Source organism: Falco cherrug, chromosome 5, assembly GCF_023634085.1.
Source record: "Falco cherrug isolate bFalChe1 chromosome 5, bFalChe1.pri, whole genome shotgun sequence".
NCBI classification, from domain to species: Eukaryota; Metazoa; Chordata; class Aves; order Falconiformes; family Falconidae; genus Falco; species Falco cherrug.
In genome coordinates, this window is record NC_073701.1 from 77,561,822 (window position 1) to 77,578,940 (window position 17,119).

General features: G+C 52.7%; 1 long non-coding RNA gene across 1 annotated transcript; it reads right to left on the bottom strand.

The window, feature by feature from the left end:
* Nucleotides 1–8,830: 8,830 nt before the first annotated feature.
* On the bottom strand, nucleotides 8,831–14,054 carry LOC129736179 (uncharacterized). The gene is made up of 3 exons (XR_008732454.1): nucleotides 13,950–14,054; nucleotides 13,027–13,165; nucleotides 8,831–12,725 (listed from the first exon to the last, which is right to left on the bottom strand). It is a non-coding gene; the product is annotated as an uncharacterized LOC129736179 (long non-coding RNA).
* Nucleotides 14,055–17,119: the final 3,065 nt, after the last annotated feature.

The following is a 17,119-nucleotide window of genomic DNA, read 5'->3' on the forward strand; positions in this document are numbered from 1 at the left end:
CATGTACTTCCTCCTCCTCACCCTCTCCCTCCTCTACCTGGGCTCCATCTCCACCACTCTCCCCAAATCCCTGGCCAGTTCTGTGTGGGACACCAGAAAATCAGGAGGTAGGTGGCTGGGTGTGTGAAAGGGAAGGTGTTAGAGGATCGTTGTTTTAAAATGTTGACAGCTTCCCGGCCTGGGTGAGGCTGGCTGCCTCGCAGCATAAATAAAAGAAAAAAAAAAAAAGAAGAAGAAAAAAATAAAAAGCTGTGCTTGTTCTTCTCAGCTCAGTTTTCCCCGAGCAGAGGCCATTTGGGACAATAGCTACAGCAGTGAGGGACAAGAGATGCCCCCTCAGCAGAGCAGCTGGTGGGATCAAAGACTCCCCCGCCCTGTCCTTTTTGGGCAGCAGGATTAGGGCAGCAGGATGAAGGATGCTCTTTGCAGCAGCAAGTGAAGGTGACATGGCAGGGGGGAGCAGTATCAGCAATGACAAAGCTGCTTTCCAAGTGGGCGAGGGGGCTGCATGTTGGGGGCAGCCCAAGGGCTGGGGCCATCCAAGAGGGTGGGAGGATACATCCATCCCCATGATGTGATGCTCCATCTTTGCAACATGTCACCATAGTCACTGGATGTTCCCATCTGAAGGCAAATTACAGCCTGCCAAGCCTCCATTCCCAACACCCCCAAAACCTGCCCTCCACCCCCAGTTGTTCTCCTTGACGCTGACAGTAATTAAATTGCACTGAATCAGTGACGTTTGATTTGCAGAACCTTTGTGTTCATTTGAAGGGGAGTGGGATGCCCATTCCTTGGCATCCTCATGGCCAGGGGAAGCTAGCGAGACCTCCGAGCCAGGCGATCAGGCATGACTTGAAATAATTTGTCAGAGTTGGCTTGTATTCATAAATAATCCCTTTTAATCGTTTTCCTGGCCAGAAAATGGAAAGAGCAGAGCTGGAATTCGCATTCATTTCTCTGCCTACAGCCTCCCAACCTGTTCAGAGTAAGGATTTTCAGCTGTGCACAGTTTTGTGTGCTGAGACAAAAGGAGTGTAGCTGAAGGAGGACTCTCAATGTTTTTGGGGGGCCAGTTTCCCCTCTGCAGGGGTTTCTAGCTCCAGACACAAAGGTGATGATTGCGTCATGGCAGATGATTCCTGCTTAGTTCATTTGCTCGCCTGTTTTAAACAAACAGTAGGTGAGGATTTCCCCACTTGCACATCCCTCACCACAGTGATCAATGTGACGGAGCATCGCCCATTTTCTATTAGAAATCCATTCTGATATTTTGAATATCCCTTTTCCAGGATGCTTTTAACAGGACGTTTCATTCTGCAGTTTAAAATTACTGTTCACTTTGCAGTGATGGGAAGTCTCCAGACACGTTCTCAGGGTCACCTAGACCTGTGAGCAGCCCTGGCCAGCGCAGCACACCCTCAACAACAGAAGGGCACTGCCCTACCGGGGGTCGCTCATCGAATCAGTCCTGCAAAGTGTTAATGAGACTAAGAATAGGATCCTTCACTGATTCCGGCCTAAACATTGTCCAGCCCCCCCCCCCCCCACCTTTGGCTGGGAGTCCCGTTGCAGCTGGTGCCAGGAGCCTCTCAGGAATGGTTAAAAAATTCCTAGCAGGCGCGTCTACGCATATGTGAGGGTTCTGCCCCGTCTCGCAGCATGCCCACCTTTATAGTCGGTGAAAAACAAAAATAGTTTACACACCTGCTATATGTATAACATTTAATTTAATGCAAAGTGCAGGTGTGCGCTGTGTCATGATCTGCAAAGTTCACACATGCCAGGACGTTGGCCAGGCGCGACAGAGTTACCGCCATGACACAGCTGCACACTGTATTGTCTGGATGTTCCTGCTCACATCTTGCTTGTTTGGGGGTCTCAGGACAAAACCCACCTACTCATTAGTTGTCCTTGAGCTCCCTGAGCTCCCAAGTGAAGCGAGCCCTGATTAAAAACAAAGGCTTTTTCAGAAGCAGTAATCAATGTAATAAATTTTAACCGCAGCACCCCAAATTCAAGTGACTCTGGGTGGCGGTGGGGAAGTGAGGGGCTCACTGGGGACACGAAGGTCAAAGGGCTCAAAAGCAGCTTTGACCACGCGTAAAAAAAAAAAAAATAGGTGACCGTTTTCCTCAGCCCTTTTCAGGGCACCGTCACCCCCTTGTCCGTGAGCCAGGGGCTTTCCAGCTTGCAAGGTCACCCCAAGGGCACTGAGGTCTGTTGCTCCTTTCTTATCACAGAGGTGAACGGTTGCTGCGAACAATGAAAAAACTCAGTGCTATTTCACAGCTTTGCCGTTTTGTTTGTCTCTTTTCACAGCTCCCTGCGTCCTGAAGACAGAGAGATTTCTGCAAAAGAAGAGAGGCTCTTCTCGAACAGTGCCGCCATGTTCTGGAAGCTCTTTGTCCGCATGTAGACCTTTCTGCCACCTCGGTGGGTGCTCTGAGCACCTCCAAACCCTGATCGCTCCATCCTGGAGATCACCAGTCTGGTCTTCAAATGCGTGGTGTTGTGTCAGCCCAGACCCTTAAAACATATAGGGCATCACGTGGGGAATTGTGAAGTTGTATCCCGCTAAGACTGTATACTGTGGGTCTTTCAGCACCGACCAGAACCTTTCAGGTCTTGATTGTAGTAATTGTGCTGCCTCGTCTCTTGTTGGCAGCGGAGTCATGACCTTGTAGGTGATCTCCTTGGGCATCCAGGCTTCCGGGCTCATTGATGAATTTGTTTCAGTGTTGAATTTGCTTCCAACAGGGTATATTTTTTCTCCTTGTCTTTGCTTGTGCCTCTGCAGTCTTGCTGCTTGTGTTTGGTTCGGCTTTGCTGCTTGGCCTTTGGCTGCAGGTTTGCCTTTGGATTGGCCGCTCACCAGCAACTTTTTTCCAGACACGGCCCCGGGGATCCCTGGCAGCTGCCTGGAAGGACATAACACAAGGACTTTGCCCGAGGCCATGATGGCTTCGGGGCTACATCCTGCCCTGCAAGCCATGTGCCTCTTGGCGCAGCCTCCGGCAGCTCAGGAGGGGAAATGCCCTCCCCAAGCCGGCACCCTCAGCTGACACACAGCTGTCCCCATGTCCCCAGGCCACACCTGTGCTCTCATGAAGGGGAGGAGGACACCCCCCCCCCCTTAGAAATGGGGGCTCCCCTAGCCCCATCGCACTGCCCTGTGCTGCTGTCAGGCAGTGATGAACCCAGTGAGGGTTTGGGGCTCTCACCGGGTCGGCAAGTAACCCGATGCAGATGCTCAGTCCTGAGCCCCCAGACTCACCTAGCCTGGCGCTTCGTCCTCTTATTCATCGCCGCCTTATTGTGGACTTCCTCCTGTTTGTTAGTAACCGAGCTGGAATCAGCAGGCAAAGGCACTTCAGGAAGTCCCGCTGCAAATGGGAAGGAGAAACCTCGTCAAGAAGAGCATCACCGTGATGCTCCCAGTCCCAGGGACATGGAGCGGTGCTCACATCTCATCCCAAAACATCCAAGGCAGCCGTTCTGCTCTATCCACTGCCTCCCCAATACCAGCAAAAGTGATGTGAATCACTTAGCATAACTTGGCGTTAGCAGCTGGGAAGCCTTGGCTGCAAGCTGTGAAAGCTAAAATCTTTGGATTTACACCCACATTTTTCCCTACTTGGACAAAAGGAGGCCTCGAGACAGCTGCTTTTATCAGCATAAGGCTTGAGGAAAGCGGGTGAACCCCTGTCTGCTTTCACGTGGAAAGGATGATGATTAACCTGTGCTCCATCGCTCTGGGGATTTGCTTATTCCCCTACTATTTTTTCAAGGGTTCTTGGAAATAAAAGGTGTAGAATTAGCAGGGAAATCTGCTCTCATTCGGGACATGGATTACTCGGTGCTGGCCAGTAAAACTAAAGATGTGTCCTAGGAGCTGTCTGCATACAGGCTGTACTAGCAGACACCGTGCATCTCCCACCAAGTTATGGCTGGCTTGGAAGGAGGTTTACACCGAGAGAAGGACAGGCTCTGATAAATCCCGAGCAAGTCAAAACTACGTGCAATATTCCTCCCCTCGTTTCTAAGAAACGCAAGTCCTCCTTGAAGCGGTACGGGTTATGCCGGCTGTAATAAATTAATCTATCAAGATCCTGCCTGAGATTCTGCTTGGGGGATCCTAGGGTTGAGCAAAAAGGGAAAATATCTGCATGAGTGCATGTGTGGAGTCGAGGCAGCGTGCCCGTTGGATCAGTGGCCCGCCATGAAGGGTCTACAAAGTCTCAGGTGGTAGAACTTGACGCCTTGAGCGTGCACCAAGTTCCTTTTCCCCAGCAACCAGCGCTCACCGGGCTCCTCGGCGAAGGCACTGGTAGCGCTGGGGTTTGGAAAAAGGGGAGGTGGGTGATGTAGGCAAGCCTCTTTTGGAGAGGGAATGTTAAGTCATTCCCAAGAATCCGAGCATCCTGGCCCACTCCCAAAGCCAAGCTTGGGAGAAGAGGCCGTGCCAATGTGGCACAAAGCTTTGGTGCAAGCATTTGACCATCATTGCTGTGGATTTTCCTACCGGAAGCCGCTTGCCCATGCTACGGAAAAGAGCCGGGAACTGCCTTACCTTTTGTGTGTTGCCTGATGGGTGGCAAATCCTCTTCTTTCTTCCACATGTCCTCACCAAGGGCACGCCTCAAGACCTTGAGAGGGTGCCTGGACTGAGATTTGGGCACAAACTCCAGTTCAAACCTGGTGACAAAGAGGTGACAGTGGCATGACCAAAGGCACCACCAGCCCTTTTTGCTCTGCTCCCAGCCAGAGCTTGGCACCATTGTAAAAGGTGTTTTTTCCCCCCCCAAATCATCCATTCCCCATCCCCAGGGAGCATCCCAGGAAATGGGGTCGCCCAGGAAAGGTGTCCCGGTCTCCTCAAATCCTTCCTCCATCCCATCGTTTGCAGGAATGACAACAGGGCAGAGCCACAGCAGGACCCCCGTGGTCACTTGGGGAAAGGACTCACTCAGGAAAGATGATGACACGGCTGGTGCGAGTCAGGGAAGAAACAGGTACCATCCGGGACACCACCATGTCCAGCAGCTGGGGAAACTGCAATGGAGGAACACGGAGATGCCAGGACATCCTCGACGTGACCATGACACTCAATCACGGAGGAGTTCAGGGCGGCATGAGCCGCTGGAGCCACAGGGAATCCAAAACACTCACTATGAACGCAGCCATTCTGAGGTTTGTCTTCCCAGATATCTCTTCCAGGAAATCATAGTAGAATCTCATTTGCACCATCCTGTCTTCAATGAGGAGCACCCCAACATCTCTCAGGACAAGTGCAATGCTCTTCCCCTTCGCCAGGCAGTGAGACAGGAGGGACATGGTGCCTAGGATGCATCCCTCCACTTTGCACCGGGACACGTGGGCATCCGTGGCCACCTTGGCATATTTCACAGGCTCCAACACCTTATTGTCTGGAAAAACCACACGAGAGGGATGAAGGCGCTCACCCTGCAGCCCTCCCCGAGGGATTCTTACTGCGCGTGTCCTGTTTGCGGACCAGCTTCGCAGAGGGGCCAGTTTGCTTCTCGCCAAGGGATGTGATAACTCCCATCTTCACCCACACCATGCAGTTGTTGTCCTACCAGACAGGTCATCCTCGTTGTCCATGAGGTTGTGGATGTCTCTGAGGGTCCTGGACAGGCGAAACACAGGCCTCTGGATAGTGACAATCTCTGTCCCAACCTGCTTCTGTGCGGGGACCACGTCAAAGGAGCCGAGGGTGGGAATTCGTACCCCCTGGAGCAGAGAAGAAGGGCGTGAAGGGTGAAGAGGGAAGAGCTGGGGGATGGCTCCACCCAGGGATGGTACCTCGGACCCTGCCACCTCCCGCTCTTTGGAGGCACCAGCTGGGACAGTGGGGAGAGCTTTGGGGAGGAGATGCCGAGTCCTCCCCTTCCTTTTCCTCCTTGGAAAAAGCGGGACTTGGGGGCAGAAGCCACTCAAGGGCATCCAGGGTTCTCCAACAACGGATCAGCCTTGCAGTAGAAGACTACCTAGCAGAGGTGACACCACCCTTGCCCGAGCCCTGTTTTCTCTCTCAGTGGGGATTTTGTGGGGAGTTCCCTGCTTTTTGAGGAGGGAAGGAGCAACTGCAGCCCAAGCTCCACGGCCACGGGATCCCCCCAGCTTCTCTAGGGGGATGAGGAAGATGCGGGTGTCACTCTACCTTGTGTAGCAAGAGCTGTTGTTGGATGTAGCTGGCCACTGCGTCCCAGATGGCTGTTTGCTCTGGAAAGCAAAGGAAAACCAGGTCACACTCTCTGTCTGCTGGCTCTGCCTGCGTCCCACCCCCACAACGCCACAACTCTCCGTCCTGACAACACTCCTGTAGTGGCTGTGGGTGCTTGTACCTCTGGGGGTGATGCTGGGCATCATGAAGATGGGCTTCATCCCATCCCAGAAGTCCATCTTGTTTTGCCTTATGCTAGCGCCTCACTGCTTTGTGGCAACAGCCGTGTAGGAAGCTCTTCCCTGTGTTCACCCCAGAGATGCTCCTCCAGAGTGTGGGAACAACCACCCTACGCCCCCTTTTGTACCCCTGCGTGGCCTGTGTCACAGACCCGGTGTGACATCACAATGATGCCGCCGCTGCTGACTTCACCATCCAATGTGAAATGGTCAGCAGTCACCTGCTGCCTGCTCTGACACAAACCTTTTGCCTGCTGTGACATTGCTGCTGATGAAGCAGTTTTAACCACATGAGTAGCCGACTGAGAGCAAAAGGACAAGCACCAAAAGCGGGCCAAACACTGGCAGCGAAATTTCATAGGCGCAGAGTAAAGGGACAAAGGGAGGATTAGAGTGACCTCTGTTGAGGCTGAGCTCCCCTCCTTACAGTCAGGCTCCAGCAAGCACTTGGGACCAGAGATCAGATGGCAGATGGGCTGACAATGGAGTCTGGGGGCGTTTCTTCCTCCTCCTCCTTTTTTTTCCTGCTAGCTGCCCTTTTCTTCCTGTTATTTCTGGGGGGGGTTGTCCCCTTTTAATTATTTTCCTCCTCCTCTACTTCTTGCTTGCCCTGCTTTGGTCTTCCTGCTCTTTTCCTTCTGCTCCATTTTCCTCCCCCTCCTCCTCTTCCAAGTTCTCTTCTTAATCTTCCTCCTCTTCTGCATCCCGTTTCTCATTTTCCTCCTCCTCCTCCTCCTCCTCCTCCTCCTCCTCTGTTCCTTTTCTTCCCTTAGCCCATGGACTGCCCCTGTAAAACATCCACCAAATGTCCACAGTTGATGAGGTCCATGATTCCAGGCCCCGCCTCGACAGTGGTCACTTGGGATAGGAAAAGAAGGGCATTTTGTGGAGTTCCTGGGCACCAAAGCCTGCTCAGATCAGAACCTAGAGATTCCCCTCCCTTCCAGGGTCTAAAGTGTCATTTTTAGGATTCCAGCCCATCGTTTTGAGGGTCCAAACCCTTATTTGTAGGGTCCAACCCCCTCTTTTAGGTCTCAAATCCTCATTTGTAAAGCTCAATGCTTAGCTTCTGGTGCTGCAATCCTCCTTTTGACCTCCAAGAAAGGTACCGCTCCTATTACCTTGTTTATAAATACTGGGGCTCAAGTAAGTTTTATGACTTTTCAGTTTCCTAAGGATTAATGCTACTGCATTGTAACAGATTGTGAATTATGACAACAGAGGATTTGCCACAATTCCCTCATTTGAAGGGTTTGGCCACGCTTTGAAGGGTGGAAAATGATCCCTGATCTGGGAATATCCCAGGAAACATCTGGATTATGATCAAGAAGGGCCTGATTTGAAGTTCCGTCTCTATCCTGGTGGAAATAAAGAAAAAAAAGAACAGAAAAATGCCATTTTTATTCTCCCTCAAACCCACATGGACTTTCTGAGTCTGGTTCTGAGCTGCAAGGCTACCCCACGGCAGGGCTGGTCTAATACCTCTTGGAGGCATTTACTTGCTTTTCCTGACATTTGTTGTCCACCAAACCAAGACGGATTTATAAAATATTTCAGTCCTGTCTGCATTCATGTCCAAGAAACTGCTCCATCCAACTTTCAGCTCCAAGCCAGTTGTTGTCACTGGGAAAGGCAGGCTGAAATCTCTGCAGAAAATCCCACTAGCTTCAACAAAACCAAAATTTACGTGCACAAGAAAAAACAACCCCCAAACTCCCAACCGAGCTTCCCAGCTGGGACACGACTGTGCCAGAACATACTCAGATACTTTCAGAAATCACGATTTTGTGCTTGTCTCCTGCACGCTGATGGCAAACAGGGGCCAACACGTTGTGAGCAGCGTTCAACCAATTTGGATCTAAGCCAGCCTTTTCTGCCCAAGCTATTGAGATTTTTGGCTACAACAGCCCCAGGTCTGGACCCTTTTTCAGTCATCTCCAAGGTCCCAAGAGTGGCTGCCGAGGGTGATGGTGCTGCGAGGATGCTGCAAGTCTGCACAGGCTTGAGGAACAACTAGAACCCAAGACCGTGTGAAATAAATCCTTTGGGGGATATTAAATTCAAGGACATCCCGGTCAGCTCAGGAAGGGAAGCTGGGAAAGTATCGCAGGGTGCTTGTCTTGCTCTGCTGCTTTTGTTTAAGTGTCTTGTGTTGGCTCTGTTGGAGGCTGAACCTGGGGCTTGCTGGAGTTGGTCTGAGCCAGTACAGCCATTTCTAAGTTTTCTGCATTTTAAGAGCTCAAGGAAGGTCTCCTAGAAAAAGAAAAGGGTTTCTTTGTCTGATGGGGGGGGATGGTTGATGGGAAACAGCTTTGGTTTTGCTGGGAGAAGTCCCCCATAACTTGTCACTTTTTCTCCTGGGAGAGGTCCCCATGCCCAGAGGCAGCAGATGTCCAATGGCAGCTCCATCACCCAGTTCCTGGAAATTGTAGATGCACGGGAGCTGCAGCTCCTGCACTCCTGGCTCTTCATGGGCTGCTCTTCTGGACAATGGCCTCATTATCAGTGCTGCAGAGTGCAACCACCACCTCCACACCCCCATGTACTTCCTCCTCCTCACCCTCTCCCTCCTCTACCTGGGCTCCATCTCCACCACTCTCCCCAAATCCCTGGCCAGTTCTGTGTGGGACACCAGAAAATCAGGAGGTAGGTGGCTGGGTGTGTGAAAGGGAAGGTGTTAGAGGATCGTTGTTTTAAAATGTTGACAGCTTCCCGGCCTGGATGAGGCTGGCTGCCTCGCAGCATAAATAAAAGAAAAAAAAAAAAAGAAGAAGAAAAAAATAAAAAGCTGTGCTTGTTCTTCTCAGCTCAGTTTTCCCCGAGCAGAGGCCATTTGGGACAATAGCTACAGCAGTGAGGGACAAGAGATGCCCCCTCAGCAGAGCAGCTGGTGGGATCAAAGACTCCCCCGCCCTGTCCTTTTTGGGCAGCAGGATTAGGGCAGCAGGATGAAGGATGCTCTTTGCAGCAGCAAGTGAAGGTGACATGGCAGGGGGGAGCAGTATCAGCAATGACAAAGCTGCTTTCCAAGTGGGCGAGGGGGCTGCATGTTGGGGGCAGCCCAAGGGCTGGGGCCATCCAAGAGGGTGGGAGGATACATCCATCCCCATGATGTGATGCTCCATCTTTGCAACATGTCACCATAGTCACTGGATGTTCCCATCTGAAGGCAAATTACAGCCTGCCAAGCCTCCATTCCCAACACCCCCAAAACCTGCCCTCCACCCCCAGTTGTTCTCCTTGACGCTGACAGTAATTAAATTGCACTGAATCAGTGACGTTTGATTTGCAGAACCTTTGTGTTCATTTGAAGGGGAGTGGGATGCCCATTCCTTGGCATCCTCATGGCCAGGGGAAGCTAGCGAGACCTCCGAGCCAGGCGATCAGGCATGACTTGAAATAATTTGTCAGAGTTGGCTTGTATTCATAAATAATCCCTTTTAATCGTTTTCCTGGCCAGAAAATGGAAAGAGCAGAGCTGGAATTCGCATTCATTTCTCTGCCTACAGCCTCCCAACCTGTTCAGAGTAAGGATTTTCAGCTGTGCACAGTTTTGTGTGCTGAGACAAAAGGAGTGTAGCTGAAGGAGGACTCTCAATGTTTTTGGGGGGCCAGTTTCCCCTCTGCAGGGGTTTCTAGCTCCAGACACAAAGGTGATGATTGCGTCATGGCAGATGATTCCTGCTTAGTTCATTTGCTCGCCTGTTTTAAACAAACAGTAGGTGAGGATTTCCCCACTTGCACATCCCTCACCACAGTGATCAATGTGACGGAGCATCGCCCATTTTCTATTAGAAATCCATTCTGATATTTTGAATATCCCTTTTCCAGGATGCTTTTAACAGGACGTTTCATTCTGCAGTTTAAAATTACTGTTCACTTTGCAGTGATGGGAAGTCTCCAGACACGTTCTCAGGGTCACCTAGACCTGTGAGCAGCCCTGGCCAGCGCAGCACACCCTCAACAACAGAAGGGCACTGCCCTACCAGGGGTTGCTCCATACCCCCGCGTCTCTGTGGGGAGCCCCCGGCAGGCTGAGAGCTGACCCTGGCAGGTGGCAGAGTCCCTTCCCAGCACACAACGCCCTGGGCTGCAGGGACCCTGCTGGGAGAGACAGCGGTGGGAACACCCGGCTGCACACCCACCTTCACAGCCCTGCAGCCATCCCCGGGAGGAGGGATCCACCATGCTCTGTCCTTCCGATGGTGCAGCAGGCAAGCCCTGCCCTGGAGCATGTCTTCTGCTCCATGCTCCACACCAGAAAATGCAGGAGAGCCATCCTGACAGGTCCTCTCAGCTGTGACATATGCCAGGTCTAGGAGACACTTACAGGACCTCCTCTGCATTGCCCTGCCTGCAGAGACTTACCCTGTCAAAGGCTGTGATGATTCCTGCCCTGGTCAGCTTGCACCTATCCTCCCACCACAGACTGACTGTAACACCTCGCTCCCTTCCCTTATCTGCCCTGGGTGCCTGCAGGCAGTGCCTCAGCCCTGCTGCGCTTTGCAGAGGAGCTGCTGGTGGGCAGAGCTGTCTCTCTGCAGCGCTGCCCATTTGCCATGAGCTCCCTCCATGTCAGGAGCCCAGCCCAGCTCAGCAGCAGGGAGCAGCCCAAGGCAGCCCTTGCTCTGCCCCTCTGGGCTCCCTCCAGGGGTCCCTGGGGCTGCAGGGGAACTTGCTGGGGAACAGCCTGAAGTCATCACTGGTGTTACTGCTCTCAGATGGGAAGGGACACTTCTTTCCAGCAATGTCTTTTTTCTGATCAGTGACAGAGTTAGGTCCAATAATCTTGTCCCACTGTGAGACAGGGCACCCAGACAGTCCAAGGGAGGACTCTCCTGTATCCCTGCAAACCACAGGTGTCGTCTGAGGTGCCAGAGGTGCTCCAAGATATTTGCACATCATTGTAAGCCATGCTGGAGCAATTCAGAGGGACATGACAATGTTGGAGCCCTCATTCTGGAGGCTGATGGGACGTTCCTTGTGCCACCTGAAGTGACAGCAGATGCCCGCTTTGAGGGCCATGAAGCTTGATCCTGCTTCTACTGTTCAGGGCAGCCTATGGAGCTATTCCTCTGAGTATATGGAGTCATCGCCATGGGGAGAGCCAAGCCTCTCTTCCCCACCAGCTCTATTGGCTGGTTCTCCACTGAGCCTTGTGGCAAGCTTCCCACCGACACCCCTGCAATGCCTAACCTTATCCAGGGCAGCTGCTCAATGTCAAGGTTAACTGCAGCCTGTGGTGCTTCCTCAGATGCCAGGGCTCTCCAGCACAACCGCGTGCCACCAGCAGGCACAGCACGAGCATTACAGGAACACCATCCCCATTCAGAGCAGCAAAGTCAAACAGAGCCCAAGGGAACCTCAGCCATGGTCCGTGCTTTTGTTCCAGCAGCTGCAGGGAAGCAAGTCCTGCCCTCCCCCCGCCCCCCCAGCCAGCAGACCTGGGCAGTGCTCCTCCACATCCTTTTGTCATCCCTTTGATGACACTTCAGGGAATGGAGCAAAGATTTTGACAGTGTTGCTGCATCACGGGATGTCCATAGGCAAGGACAGTTTCAAAAGCACCTTGTCCTTCCTGGAGGTCAGCTTCACTGGCACCACAGGCTCTCTGGGGCTGCAGACACCACAGGCAGCAATGGCCTCTCCTGCCAGCGCCGCTCAGTCCAGCCCTCTGTCTCTGTGGCGCTGAGGACAGCAGGGTTTGCTCTCCTTAGAATCACCTCATTTCCTCTTTTCCTCATCCCCGCTGCTGAGGGGTGGTACCCTGTGAACTGCCTATGGAGATCATAGCGGTGCCACAGGGATCTGCTCTGCACTCTCTGCATTGGCAGGGGTTGCTCCCTGGGAGCAGTCCTGGGTGCAGGAGTATACTGGGAGCTGCATTTGGAGGGCCCTGGAGCTGTGTTATCCCTGGGAGTGTGGTGACAACTTGGAGGACTAGGTCTTCTCCTCCTCCTCCCTGTGGAGCACTTGCAGTCTGTGGTTCCCACGAAGCAGCTGCAGAGATCATTTCTGCGCTGCGGAGATCTGCTCCAGGTCCTCTCCCTGGCACCATTCCTCTGGCAGCGGGAAGAAGGGCTGAATCTGTGCTCTTCTCGGTGGCTGTCTTCTCACACAGTGTGCAGCACATGGTCAAATGGTGGACAGCAGTGTGGGCATGCAGCTCTTGTGCAGGACTCCAGCCTCCTACAGCCACAGGAGTGATGCAAGGGCATGTCCACATGGGAGGTGATGCTGAGCCCGCGTGGCCAGGAGCTTCTGTCCTCTGCAGAGTCCTCCATGCCCATCGTCATGTCCTGCCAAGAGAGCTGTGAAAAGGTCCTGTCCTTTCCTCCTGGAAGGGACGGAACAGTGGGAAACCCCCAGAGCTCTCTGAGGCGACAGCTAAAGACCTCCCAGAGACCCTCCTGGAGGGCTGCAAAGGAAGAGGGGCCAAAGGCACACAAGTAGGTTGGATCTAGGGGCAATGCTTTGAGAGGGAGTAGAGCGGCGGCTCTGAAGAAAGCTGCGGTGTGTGGGGGCAAGGAGAGCAATGCCAAGACCCCAAAAAGAAATCCGCTGTCCATCTGTTGCCCTGACCCACCTCTCCAGAGTTACCTTAGTCCAATCAGGCTGATCCCGTGGTCCCACAGGGTCTGCCTGCTGCCTGCTGCCCTGCTGCTGACCGAGGAAAGAGCCGGCATATGATGGTGCTGGTGACACTGATGCCTGTTGACCAGTTTTCCCATCAGAGCATCTGGGGAAAATAAGAAAAAAGAGTGATGTCCACTTAGGGCTGCTCTTGCAACCTCCACTGGGTATCACTCATTGACTTGGAGCCGTTTGTATGACAGAGAGAAGACATATCAAGACTACAAATGGGGACTTCACTTGGGGTCCTCCCACCAGCTCTGCCCCTGTCACAGCAAGACCTCCTCTTCATACCCGCTATGGCCTCCATTTCATGGAATCGTAAAATCACAGAACAGTTTGCGTTGGAAGGGACCTTGGTGATCATTTAGGTCATGTCTCTTGCCACGGGCAGGGACACCTTCCACTAGACCGGCTTGCTCAAAGCCCTGTCCAAGCTGGCCTGGAACACTTCCAGGGAGGGGGCATTCTCTGGGCATTCTCTGGGCAACCTCTTCCACTGTCACCCCACCCTTGCCATAAAGTAATTCTTCCTAACATCAAATCTAAATTTACATTCCTTAAGTTGAAAACTACTGGCCCTCTCCCTATCACTACGCTCCCTGACCAGGAGTCCTCCCCCCCCATCTTCCCTGTAGGCCCCTTTAGGTACTCTGCTCTCTATCAGTCAGCTACAGAGAGCAGACAAGTAGCAGTTTACATGGGGGAAGCAGCCTAAAGCCCAGCAAGGGAAGGGAAGGACTGGCAGCAGGTAGGTCACGTTCGACAGCCCTGAGTGGTGTGGGTAGTAATTGCCTCCTGGGACGGAACGACTCAGGAGGATCAGAAGAGAAATAGCAAAACCCGGAAAAGGAAACGTGTTCTGAACACCTGTTAGTCCTGGCTGTTACCTGACATAAAACAGTAAGGAGGCTGGCTGCCCAAGAGCTGTGTTGCGGTCACAGCAACCCACAGGCGTTTCATCCATCTGGTACCAGAGTCCATTGCTGGCCTGTCAAAGAAAGGCAAGGACATGTGGAGATGAACTGCATGGTTTCTCCTGAACAACACAGGCATAACTACAGAAGCAAGAGTCCACCAACACAGATCCAATGCAGCTGGTAAGGAGACCTTCTCCCCCAGAACCTTGGCTGCCAGAAAGAGTGCCACCAAAGTTTTCCTTCCCCAGCACACATAGTCGCTGTGATGAAGGAAGTGGCTCTTTACCTTTGTGTAGCAGAAATAGTGTCCTGCCTGAGAGCTGCCACCGCTGTGCACCAGGACAGCGTATAAGGTGTAGAGGGGTGGTTCTGCAGCTCCCTGAGACATGTATGGCCGGAGATCCAAGTATTGGGGATACTGCACAAACTGCGGAGAGACCAAGAGGGCTAAGGAGGGATCCTGGCATATGACGTAAAAGAGCCTGCCAAGACCGGGGCCCAGCCGTGTAGAAACACATCTCTGGAGCTCATCAACACTCGCTTGTCCCTGAAGCAGCAGGTAACGCCTTGGGTGGCACGAAACTGTTCTTGGGCAGAGCAGCTCTGCTGCAGCAGAGTATATGCTTGCCTTGCCAAGGGAGCTCTCCTCTCCCCAGAAGGGAACATCAAAAGCTCCACCTGAACAGCTTGTGACAGAGCATCCTGCTTTGGGAAATCTGCTCTGGGACGAGAAAGAAAGTGGCTCTCAATTGCGTACACACCTTGCCGATCTTCTTGCTGGAGAAATCAAAGCGTTTCAGGCACAGCGTGTGAGCCCTGGGCATGCGATCAATTGTAAACCTCTTGAGGGCGGTAACCTTCTTGCCACACCTTGAAAGCAAGCAGAGAGACAAGCACCCTAGCTTGCCCCAAGGTGGCCAGACAACCTTTCCCGTCTCACACGTCCTCACACCATTTCAAGACTCTTCAGAATCATTAGCCCGGAAGAAAGAGAAGCTGTGCCTCCTGATTGTGCATCGAACCTCCTGAGGCTCGATGACACGCAGCATCTCCACACAGGCACAAGTCTTAATCTGGTGTTAGTCATCCTCTTATCTGCTACATCGAAAGCTGTTTTCACCAGCCAGCCTCTCGGGTTTGACAAAGTCCTCCAGAGATGCGGCGACAGATGAGGCTGCCTGGAGGGGTGAGAAAGGAGAGCTCTGAGCTGGGGGAAATGTCCTTGCCCAAACACTCAGGAGGAGTTGCCCATGAGACCCGGGTAGCTGCCACTGAGGAGACCCACTGTGACCCTGCAAACCTTGGCCAGAGGTAGGCGGAAAGAGGGTATGATGCTGAACACTTCCCTCCCTTCCCAGAGATTAACTGGCCGGCACTATCAAGAGCTACCTTGCCGTGCCACCGCTCAGTTCAGCTACTGATGGTGTGCAGGGTCATCAGGAATGAAAACAACACGAGCCATCAGCCTAGGAGCCAGGTGGGTGTTGAGGGAGAGCAAAGAGAAGGCGGCTGAGAGTCCCTCAGAAGTGCAGAGAGGATAATGTGTGCTTGTCCAGCTTGAAGCCAGCACCTACAGGGAGTCCACTGCCATGGCCTCTGCAGGAGGACATCACCCATACCACCTTCCACCCCCCCACACAGCTCTCCTGTGTACACAGTGCACTTTTCAAAGCCAACTGCATGCATTCTGGGAAGCCACAAGGAGTTTGGGATGTCTTGAAGCACAGTGAGAAACCCTCTTACTTTGATATCCAAAGGCACATCCAGGAAGGCCTCGTAGGAATCAGAAACTGCTTTGCAGCTGCAGCACATGATTGGAAGGCAAACGGAAATGCTCAGCAACAGGGGAAGTCGATTGACCGTGCCTGTTTATGCCCTTCATCCCTACTAGAGCCAGCCCCATGCTCAGGTGTCTCTCACGGGCAGACAGCAGGGCACAGGCAAGTGTAAGGAGAGCAACAGTTGTGGAAACATACCTCTGGACCTCAGGAAGCCTCAAATATTTGATGGTCGATGGTAGTATATTGAGAAGAGATGTCCCAGCTGGAAAGAAATGGTAAGGCAGAGAGTTATCTCCTCCAAGAGTTTTCCTGTGCCTGAAAGCCCTGGGCATAGGCTTTCCTTGATGGGGTACACTGTGCATTGAAAGGTCATTTGCTTGTGCTTACGCGCTGCTTCCAGCCAGACAAGCTCTCTGCATGGCAGTGACAGTACAGCGTAAGAAGTCGTGGGCGTCTTCCTGCACGCCAAGCGTGAAATGCCCTCCTATTCCTAATCAAGAGGAAGGTAGTACTTCAGTCCTCTACCAACAGAGGAAAGCATGTCAAAGCACCTGAGACGACTTACATGAGAGGGCATTGATGACGGCCCTGGGCTGGATGGCACAGGCTGAGGTGGACAAGGCATCGTTAACGTGCACTTCCATGATGCACATCATGCAGAAGCCTTGCTGGCGACCTGAAGAGGGAGGGAGGGAAGCTGGTCAGGTTACTAAAATAGCCATTGTGATGGGAAACTTCATGGAGACCTTGGAGTTCTGCTAGAACAGCCTCCTAGTCGTCCCCAGGTGACAATGGCCCAGCAAGCCCATGACATCTCAGTGCATAGAAAACATTCTTGAGAGGGATGCCTCGCTGACAGAAGTTTTCTGTGCAACCAGCAAATATGTAGGTTATATGTAGGAATAGGGAAAGACAGGCAGCACTAGAAAGAGACGTCTTTGTGACAGCAAACACACCTCGATAGGACAAGCGGCTTGTAGGCTTGAGTGTTCCAAGAGCACCACCTTGGCAGTGGCTGAGAAAGAAGGGATGCTTTTCTCCTACATCCAGTGGCAGGTTCTGGGGGTCCTTGGGAAGTGCTCATCAGACTGACAAGGAGATCTTCCTAAAAGTACTCACAGGAGTCACTGTGCTCACGAGAGAGCAGGTAGTTGGCAAGAGGCGGGGTGTACATCAGGCACCGCAGCACAGAGTTGAGGAAGCACGTATTGCCCAGGTTGTAGAGCCCTGCTCCAGCTCTCTGCCTTTGCTGCCAGTCCATGCAAATCTTCTCCAGGGGAAAGAGGATCTTTTGTGGTGGAGCCATTCCCTCGGCAACGACTGCAGGGAAATAACAGGTTTGTTGCATGCAGGAGCGGG